Below are 10,461 nucleotides of genomic sequence, written 5' to 3' on the forward strand. Positions count from 1 at the left end.
CACCGTGTCGACGAGGTAGCGTTTTTGAAAACGTGTCAGGTTTCTCAATTATCCGTTGCGTAACTCTTAATTACGATGCTGCTCGACGTGCGATAATTCGTTACAATGTATGCTCTCGTGGCCAAGATGCAATCCTACCACTTGGATAAACGTGAACACACTCGTATACCGATTCGACGAATTTCGTACGAGCCTCCGTGTACCATCCTTGAAGCGTTACAAGGCCATCGATGCCTAGGTGCCATTATTCAAGCGGCCGTGATTCGCAAAATAAAATATAGCCGGATATGGTTGACTCGTTTAATAGAAGAAGAAGAAGATGGAAAAGGAGGAAAGGAAAGGATAAAAAAAAGAGATGACGTATGGATTCGTCGTCGAACGGACGACCATCGAATCTTTTTGATATTCCTGAAAAGCGAAACGCGCGTGTTGCGAAACCGTATACACATGTACGTAGTTGATGCGATTAGTTCGAAGCGAGCATTCATAAATTATCCGGATTAACAGGCAATTTATTAAAATTCACGCGCATATTTTATATGTATCATCCGTGATCCTCATAGCGACTGCCAGAGGGAACAGGTATGTCGTGATATAATATCGTGATCCGCGAAAAGATCCATTTGCTTAAACCGTTAGCAAGATAGGCGCGGCAAGCGCCTTTATAAGCACGCCTCATCTCGCCTTTCTCTCCTATGGGAAATGGCGTTTTAATTATTACCCGACGCATTAACCCTCGCTAACCCATCGCTACGCACCTGCATACAAGCGCGCGCCACGTTGCGTAGGTGCGCGCGATTTCACTATAAAGATACATCTCACGTGGAAGAATTCCTCGACTTTTTCGCCGATTCTATCGAGTTTTCGTCTTTCCGGTACAGATATAGGTAATCGCGAACATACGATCTTTCTCCTCTTTCTTCCTAAGGGATGTTCCCATATACATATGTTTTTCATATGTATCTTTTTCAAATGTATGGCGTAACAATCTGACCGTATACGGGTTTTAAAGGAGTAACGCTTTATGAAATTTTTAGTTTACCGCGAGACGTTAACGAGTTGAGAATTTTCCAACGAGAGTTAACGAATTTCTTTTACTACGAAGTAAAGTTGAAAGTTAACAATTTATAGGAAATTCAAAAGTAGAAAAATATATAAATGTAACGAGAAGGTACTCCGATAGCTATAAACGGCAGTATTCATATATCTAACATAACGCGACGAAAATTTCACATTTTCAAAAAAAGTAAAACGCGTCGAACTTTCGAAACGTTTCCAAACTCCTGCCACGCGTCGTAAGACGAACGAGCCAACTCCGAAGTAAAACGCTTTGCAAGCAACTGTCCGGTTTCCTGTCGGTAATTACACGATCATTGAATCCACTAACCGTCGACTATGTTAAGCAGGTCGCCAATAAACGCCCACGCTTGCACGCGCCAACGATCGACGACGCCTTCCAAATCATCGTTCTATTCCCGACCTTGCCATGTAGCGATCTCGTACAGTGTAGCCATTTAAAGCAGTACGAGAAAACAAGTAGCGAATTTAGATTCGCCTCGGTATCATTTATTAGGGGATTCCCATTTCCAAGTTGGACAATCGTTCTTGGTTCGAGATATCCCACGGCTTTAGCTAGGTAGCTAGAAGGCGCGGTTGAAATGGCAGCCGTTGAATGGAGAGCTCCGGACATGCGCTTGTTCGTCCCGAAAGAAGTCCACTCGCGGAGAACACGGTGGTCCGCGCCGATGCGAATGCAAATGAGCCAGGTCGGCCCATATAGCGGGCGCGCATAGTCGGTCACATTAATCAGCCAGGGCCTCACCGACCAAATCACTCGCTTTTTAACCCTCCCTCTGGCCTATCCTGTAGCTTATATACGTCCGCTTGGTTCCACGGATCGGAGTGTCGCAAATATTATCGCGAACCCAAGATTCTGTACGACCGGTTCTCCGGCTGTCCCTTCTCCTCGAGATAATGGCAACGAGGCTTAAAACGAACCACACCGACTCGCCACGCCGCTATGCGGTTGTTCGGCTGTCCACCGAAATACTTTGTCTTCCGTCCCCGGCCAGTTTTGTAACTATTTGTTTCGCCTTTCGTTCTCGAATTCTTCCTTCCAGCCTACCGAGATTCCACCGTGAAGAGGATACTCGAGCAAGATGCTCGAGTGAATAAAGGCACGAGCCTTCTTCAGGCTCTCTCTTTCCTCGATTTCCGAACGTACAACGGATGCACCGTAGTCGTTCTCGATCGTCTACCGTGTGATTTTCGACGATGTATCGGCGATCTTCTGCTCGTGTGTAGTTTCTGAATTTCGGCGAGTCTCGCGTGCACCAATTACACGGCTAAATTATCGACCGAATTGGAGGAGCCTGGTTAAAGAGGATTTCCAGGATTTCTGCCGGTATCGGGCCAGTTTGCCGCTCCACGATCGTTCGACGGCGCTTAAACCGTGCACACGTCCACGTACACGTATACACGCATACACGGACGAATTGCCACGAGCAGGTTGTACTTACAGAACCGTATTCGGCGCCACTTAAGCGCCGACAAACTTATCCGTAACTACTTCACCGGATCGGCTCTCTCTTGAACTTCTCTTCTGGTGGGTACAGGCCGAACGCGGAGCAACGTATCGAGAGCAAACGGCTCTTCCGGAAGTCTTATATGGTAGGCGAAGTTAAGTACGGAGTTGGAACGGAGTTGGGAATAACTCGGAGCGAATGGGCCTACGAATGAGTATCGAGCGGTCCGGAGTCGCTACGGTGGAAATCAGGAGAAAGGAAAATGATGCTTTAACAAAGCAATAACGTAGGTAAAGAAAGGGTTATAGACTCGCAAGTGGCCACTTAAGCCAAGGTAAATGAAAGCTTCCCCATCTAACGGTCCGTTCGAGCTTCCAATTGTTAAATCGAAACATCCAAGACGATGTTTCGTATCCTAACTCTTCTGTCGTGATCCTCCAACCGTACTACCTGTATACTGAGTGTTTCCTATCGAGGAACGTATCGAACGAATAGGAGAAATTGAAATTCGATCGATGGGACTTGGAGACGGTTTAATTCTTGTTAAGGAGAGATTGTAAATGCAAGTGCATATCACGTTCCTGAATTATTTGTAACTTTCCCTACGTTATTTTCTACGATGCTACTCGTACAAGTTACTCGTACGAGTTACTCGTAGAGGAACGAGGATCGCATCCTGAAAATGTACACACCGACGCAATCCCGTTCCCGAGAGTCCTTAGCTCGCGAGGAGTATTTCCCATTCGAGACAAGGTATCGCACGTATTTCTTCGCACAGTGTCCCTTTCCTGAAGAACCCGTAGCGTCGTCCCATTATTCGCATTCGCTTTACCGCGAAACAAAGCGCACCTTTCCCCCTTAATAGTCGCAGATCTGATTGCGAGTACCACGAGCTCGTTTCTCTGCGAGTGTTTGCTGCAAACGATTATTCCAAAAAAGTCCCTTCCGATTACGCGCACTTAATAGGCTCGGACTTGCACGGTAATTGCCAGGTTAACTGATTTTTAATGACGGGTCTGTCGATTGCTACCGCGACCACGCGCGCTTCTTGTTCTTCTTTATGCCTCGCCTCTTTCTCCTTCTTCTTCGTCTCCCTCCTGTTTCCTTTTTTCTTCGTCTTCGCTTCTCCCCATTTCGTTTTAACGTGATCCTCCCTTACGAACTCTACGATATTCCTCCTCTCGTTCGGACCTCCTCTCATTCTGTATTCCCTTCCGACGTTTCAGTTTTTTCGACTACATTTGGTCGAAACGATCGTTACCATGCCCGCAACCAGTCACGTATCGTTTATTAAAGCGCGTTATGAGTTTTTAATACCACCACCGCCAGAAAAATCAAGTCCGACCGTGTTATTATTATACCTATTTCACGTTCCTCGACTTATTTCGATACTCCTCGATCGTTTCAGTTTCTCTTATAGGAAGTGCGCATCGAATGGTCATCGTAAACATGGTCGATTACTTTTCCTTTCTCAATCGTATCGTGTGCTTCGCCTGGCTTAACCCTAACACCGATCGACGTTAATCGTTCCATCGTAATACGAGTCGCTCGGAAGCCGTGCTGATCAATTTTATAAATTAAAATCGACAGAAAAATTACAATTATCTATGCCGTCTTCTAGCGATAAATAACTTTACGAAGATAAGATCTCTTCTTTCGGATGTCGAATATCATCGTATACGCGAATAGTCTCTTAATTAATAAGTTTATAAGAAACGGAGTCGACCGACTTCGTTATGCTCGTATGTTGTATTATAACGTAAAAACAAAAGCTTGCCATTTTTCCAAAGTAAATCTCGCAGTTAATAAATTTAATCGATATTAGCATTTTTCTTCTGTCAGAACGTTTCAACACGTCATTTGCCGTAACAGATGATTAGCTACGAGCGTTAACTCGTTAGGTATCTAGGATATAGTATATGCATTTGCCATTTCTCAAACTTTTAACGCGAGGTCCCGCGATTTACAATCCGACGAGGCTGTTCGCGATCGTGGAGAAAGAGCCGGATCTATAAACGCGCGTTGCCGGCGACTCGAGAGACCCCGAGTGGCCCCCGCAGGACTAAACTATCGGCAAAATATCGCTCTTCTATATCTTTAACAAGTTCCCTGCCCGTAATCACCGTTCCGGCATTGCTTCTACGTCAATAAATACAGAGTGCCGAACGACACGACGCCGGTTACGTAATCGTTATTGCAACGTCGATGTCCGTGACTGGTCTTTAAATTATTAAAACATCCTCCACCAACATCGTGTAGACGACATAGTATAACATTTATCACCGCGCCGCTGTTATTCAGTGGTGCTAATGTATTATTCGTTTATTTCCAATTCAAGGATTCGAGAGTACGTAAAGGCCGCAGCAGGGAATAGTTCGGCTCTAATAACTTTCGTTAATGTATCTCGAATTTACGGAATCGACGCCAAGGCTTCCGGGGCTTCGAAGGAATTTGGGTAAACCAGCTACTAAATCATCGCGATAATTCTTCAAATAATTCGAAACGCGCAAGCAAATCGGAATGGAACTAGCCGACGAAATCGATAGGTTAGTCGTATCGTTGGTTGTAAATACAGAGACTCAGGGACAACATTCACAATTTCGTATAAAACACAATTGCATTTTTTCAAAATTTTCAAGTTTTAACGTTAAGATAATTGATCGACACTCCTTGTAAACCTTGTAAAATTATATAATTTCATCGGTTTCCTCTACCTTTTGTTTTGTGGAGTTAATAACATTTGGCGAGCAGGCGACTCAACCAGCTATCCCGACTAACCATCGAACGATGCTTCCTCAGAGAGAAAATGAAACGATATCAAAGTTGTATAATGCAATTATTATTACGTAGCATCCTCTGGACTTTTTTAATCGTCGTGGGCGTTCTTGGTAGGAAGTCGAGTAGATCCGTGACTTTTCAGACCGTGAGTTCATACAATACCTTCGGCCGTGACGGTCACCTAGTTCTGCTGTTTCTTACGTTCATACAGAACGCGAAATCATCGTACAAGTTAGTTATTAGAGGACGAGTCTTACGTTGCTGCTCGATGATTGCGGTCTACATTCATTACGTTCGTTCGTTTATGTCGTTCATTGTTTCGAGGATACGTAACACGGAGAGCAATTAGTAGGCGAAGATAATAGTAATCGGCAGCTGGAATTCTCTATTAAGGTAATTTGTACAGCGTTAGATGAGTATCGGATAATAGTTTATTCTTTAACGTGCTTCTTACGAGGTGAATTACATTCATTAACCGAGTAAACTCGTTTATTTTGGATAAGAGTAGATAAGTTGAGCGACTAATAGTAGTTTCTGTTGGATTTTGAGCTTCGCTTTCGAACAAATGTTGCGCAAAATATAACGTACAGCAGTACACACGTTTGAAAGAAAAAGAAAGAAGTCGGCCATTGTTCTGCAACGAATAAACGTAAAACTGTGCGATTAATTAATTCCAATTAAATTTACAACCGCGATTCTAACGATTATACCACGTTGGATTCGTGTTCGAACAATTTAAACGAAAACAGAGAACCTTCTGTTACTTATCAAATTTCGTTTCCTGTTTGGTCGTTCATCTATCACTCTTTGCGCGTATTATAACTTGTTATCAACCTTCGTCCTTTCACATCGATTCATAGTGGGTGGATGCGTAGACACATGTACGTTACAGTCTATAATAAATGTAGAATAGCCTTGAATTACTTTTATCAACCGCGTGTATCGCAAGGAAAACCAAACTACAATGTTTGGAACGTCGTATTTTATCGAAGCTCTTGCTAAAAATTAGCGAGCATTCCGTGATTTATGAAGAAGAGTGTACAAATGTACGTAGAATCGTATGCAAGTTACTCAGTTTGCCGCAATCCGCTTCAGACAATGGACATCGACGACAACGTTGCTAACCTCCTAGTTTATTACTCCACGCAAGACACCAGACTTTTACATCATCTTGAGAAACTCATTGATCTATCCAGGATCGAAATAAATACTTGCACGCGAAGCATCGTAAAAGCGACGACAACCGCCATCAGGGAACAAATTAAATTGCGAAATGTTCGATTCAGCGTGGTAGGAGAACGGACGGTTTCCGTGAGAAGTAAACGATAGCCACGTCGCCATTTCTCATCGACACGCAAATCGTTCTACATATTCGCAACGTGGTCGAGGCGTGGACACGACAATGGCGCCGGAAATGACTCTTAATGTTTTTTCCCTCGTGCATCGTCATCCGCGGCGCGATCTTTTTGCTCGCGAGATTACGAATCCTGGCTTTGAGCGAGCGGTAGATCGGACGAATGGGGGAAAAGGACGGGCTACGATGTAACGGAAATCACGCCTAATACGTTGACACCCATGCAAGTTATTACCTTAATGTAGCTCGTTGGCTGGGGTCCGTCCTGCTCCAATGGCCCATTCAGACGAACGCGAAGGAGCCCGAAATCCGGTCGCCGGAATGAGCCATTGTGTTGCCACAAAATGCAGTGTCCTCACAAAGGAGTCGCTCGCTGCTACCGTGCGAATGTTGCGACATAACAATCGTTGCAACGATGCAAGCATGATGATGCAAAGCAGAACACCGAAAACAGTGAACACACGAGAGGACTCCCGATGAATTTCCATTCATACACCTTGTCTTAGATACTGACAAAAATATGAAGGATTTGCTTGAACTGTATAGAAGAAAAAGGGTTCGCAAGAAGGTTCATGTTCGCTAATTGGAAAGTAGGTACGCGCACGCTGCTTCTCGTGAGATTAGTCTGGTAGGGTTTGTCGCGTTTATGGCTACAAAGTGGAGGAGCTAAACTGGTTCTAGTCGCACGATAGCATTCCTTTTCTTCTTGCCACGCAAGGAATATGTAAGGCGAGTTACTCGTAAAAAGATTTTCAAGTTTCGACACTGTTGGCTACACCAGGGAAACAAGCGCGATATATCAAAGCAACGGGGGTGTAACGAACAACGCACCGCGTCGCCAATAAAAACTTGCAAACGTGCACGAATCTTATTAATAAGCGCGTGATAACCGGCGGCGGTTAAAACTGGCGACGTTTACGAGAATATTCCCCGTGGCCCATCTTCGTTAATGCATCAAAGTAGTGGGTCGTAGCCGAGGTAAGATCGGCACGAACGAAAGAGCAGCACGCGTTATTAACGTCAGTACACGGTCTGGCGAATAAAACGAAATTCGTACAGCGCGTACAGTACGTCAGAGACTGCTGGTATGCAAATGGCGGACGGAAGAAGGCATAAAGCGGCCGAACGATAAAATAAATCGTTGGAGGCGCACGCGATTCGGTGCGCCACGCTATGCTGCGTGCCGCGGCGCTCGATATACATTTAAACGACATAGTAGTCGCACGATGGAACTTTATGGACGCTATTAAGCGGCACTGAGGCAACGGCCTGGAGATGAGGGCCGATAAAGACGTTGTCAGCCAGCAACCCTCCCTTTTTCGGGACCTCGACGAAGCTTAAGCTCTGTTGGATGTATTCTCGCATCCTCGACTCTCCGTGGCTGACTCGACGCGAACGTTAGTCAGGATTAGAAGGGTTCCCTGGCTCCTTGGCCTGGTCTTGAAATTCGTTAACGCGAGGATGCGTTCGGAGTCTTGGTTGGACGAAGCGAGACAGAGGCTGAAGGAAAGGTAGCGAGATGAAATAGAGAGAGGGAAGGACAGATGGATCTTCGTTGGTGAAAAGGATACGATGCATTCCAGGAGATCGAAAGGAAGGCACGAGGAGAAATATTTAGGGCTCGTCGGTATAATCACGCCGTTCGAAGGTATATTTTATTGCCGGCTCCGTGCCGGTACCGTACAGTCACTATCGTGTGTGCCGCTTTCCGACAGGTGCGACTATGTATTCGGCCAGAAGCCGCAAGGACGGGTAAAACGTGCGCGAGCTTTCGTTCCTTTCTTTCAGACTTTTTTCAGTTTTTGCGTGTAATACGCAGGTACGATATAAGTATATATGTTTTTCGGTGTTCGATGAGAGAGAACAGGCCTGTCGAACATGCTGCGTTTATGGAGAGTCCGTGACATCCCCGCTCGATGAAAAGAATATTACCAGACGTGCGTGTATCGCGCTGCGGCATCGGGCGTATAATTAAGACGGTCGGTCAACCAAAGATTAATGACGACGAAAGTATCCCTTTCAGGGACCCGGAAACATCGACAAAGCGAAACGAAGGCGATTTTCATTCGTTTCTGACTTGGCCGGGATGATATCCCTTTTAAAGACGTTGGTAACGATTATATCGATGTCTCGCGCGTTCACGTTCGGCGCGTAATTTCCTCGGGTATTTCGAGTTTTACGGCTCGTTTTCCGTTCACTTGGCTTCCTCTTTGAATATGCAGGCGCTGCCATCTTTGCATCGTGTTTAAATCTTTGTTTTTTCCATGATCAGAAAACAGACTCACGGTATCGTTACGATTCGCCGCTTTAAATCGACCCACCTTATTCGAAACGGATCACGCGTAACGATACTATTCGGCTGCGCAAGCTGTACACGGCGAGAAAATCTATTAGCTGGTCGTATTTACGCACTCGTGTAAATCGTTCTGTCTCTCGGACGTTAAATTGTAATAGCGCACGGTAATCGGTATAAAATGGAAAAACGAACGAATCCATGGATCAAACGTGGTCGACTGGCGAACACCGGGATAACGGGCAATGAGGACAAGTGGCGAGGAATCTTGGCGCTGCTGGATGACCGGTTAAAGGTCCAGATCCTTGCGCGTAGACGCGAGAAAGGAACAGCAAGAGGAGAAACTAGTTTTCGTCCCCGTCTTTGTCCCTTTCGTTTCACGGCCACCCTCCTCGCTCATGTTTCGCGGCGCGCTCGCTTTCGACCGCAAAACTGGTCCCGGAGCTTTCTTGCCCGCTAATCGACTTAGGTAGGCAAGCATATCCCGTGAGTAATATCATCGCATTAACCCTGGGTCCGTCGGTTGCACGCATAAATAGAATCGTCTTTGGCCTGCGAGCGCGATCTCGCGAGGTCCCAAGAGGGTTAGTATAAATGCGTGTGCGAGAGGTCAAGTCTCCCCCTCCCCCTACCCCTTTACGCTAGATTGATACTTTACGCGATCTAGCCGCGGGAACATGTACGGTGGTCTGCGAAAATGGGCACGAAGATCGTTAGACGTGCGCGCGTGAGCGCGTTTACTCGGCGCCGGTGAGTAATTGATTTTAAAGTGCGCGACACTTTATGCTCGATTCACGAATTACACGCTATTCTCACTGTTCTGCCTCCTTGTGCACGCGATCGCCCCAGCAATGGAACAGAATTATTGGTTGGATCAGGGGGGACAGAATGTCGGTGGGTACTGGACGATGTTCCGTAGGAGTTGGAATTTGCGTGGATGACAAAGCATCGAGAATCGAACGAATTCTATATATTCTATTTGATGAATCTTGCGCAGATTTTGGTTCCGCTTGACAAGAATATGTATCGTATGTACTTAATACTAAAGGCAATTGACCGAGGTGCAAGTAGCAGAGTTGTACAAAGAGTTTTAATTATAGGAGAAAGTTCTATCGTTTGCCATTTTTATTACCGAATATCTATAAATGCATATAGTTTCACTAGCCGTCTTATAAATTCAACGTTTCTAACGTCTCATAATCCGACAGTTCGAAAGAAGCGCAAACGTCTCGTCTCATCGTCTCCAATTCCATCGTGCTCGTTTTATGGTCCCCGGGGTCGCGGTTATTATTTAAGAGCGCCGTTAAGAAGTTCAAGCTGGTCGCGACCGACTCGACCGTTCGCTTTCGAATAATTCCGCACGGGGCACGTCTCAATTAGGAATAGCACGCGGATCGATCCAGCTTCCATCAGAGAGACCACCGCGACGACGTCGTTAGGAAATGTCTCCAAATTGGTCCAATTAGAGTTCCCGTTCGTGGCGTAACGAGCTCGAGTCGCGGTCAGATTGT

This window comes from Bombus huntii, chromosome 6 (assembly GCF_024542735.1).
Source record: "Bombus huntii isolate Logan2020A chromosome 6, iyBomHunt1.1, whole genome shotgun sequence".
Lineage (NCBI taxonomy): Eukaryota > Metazoa > Arthropoda > Insecta > Hymenoptera > Apidae > Bombus > Bombus huntii.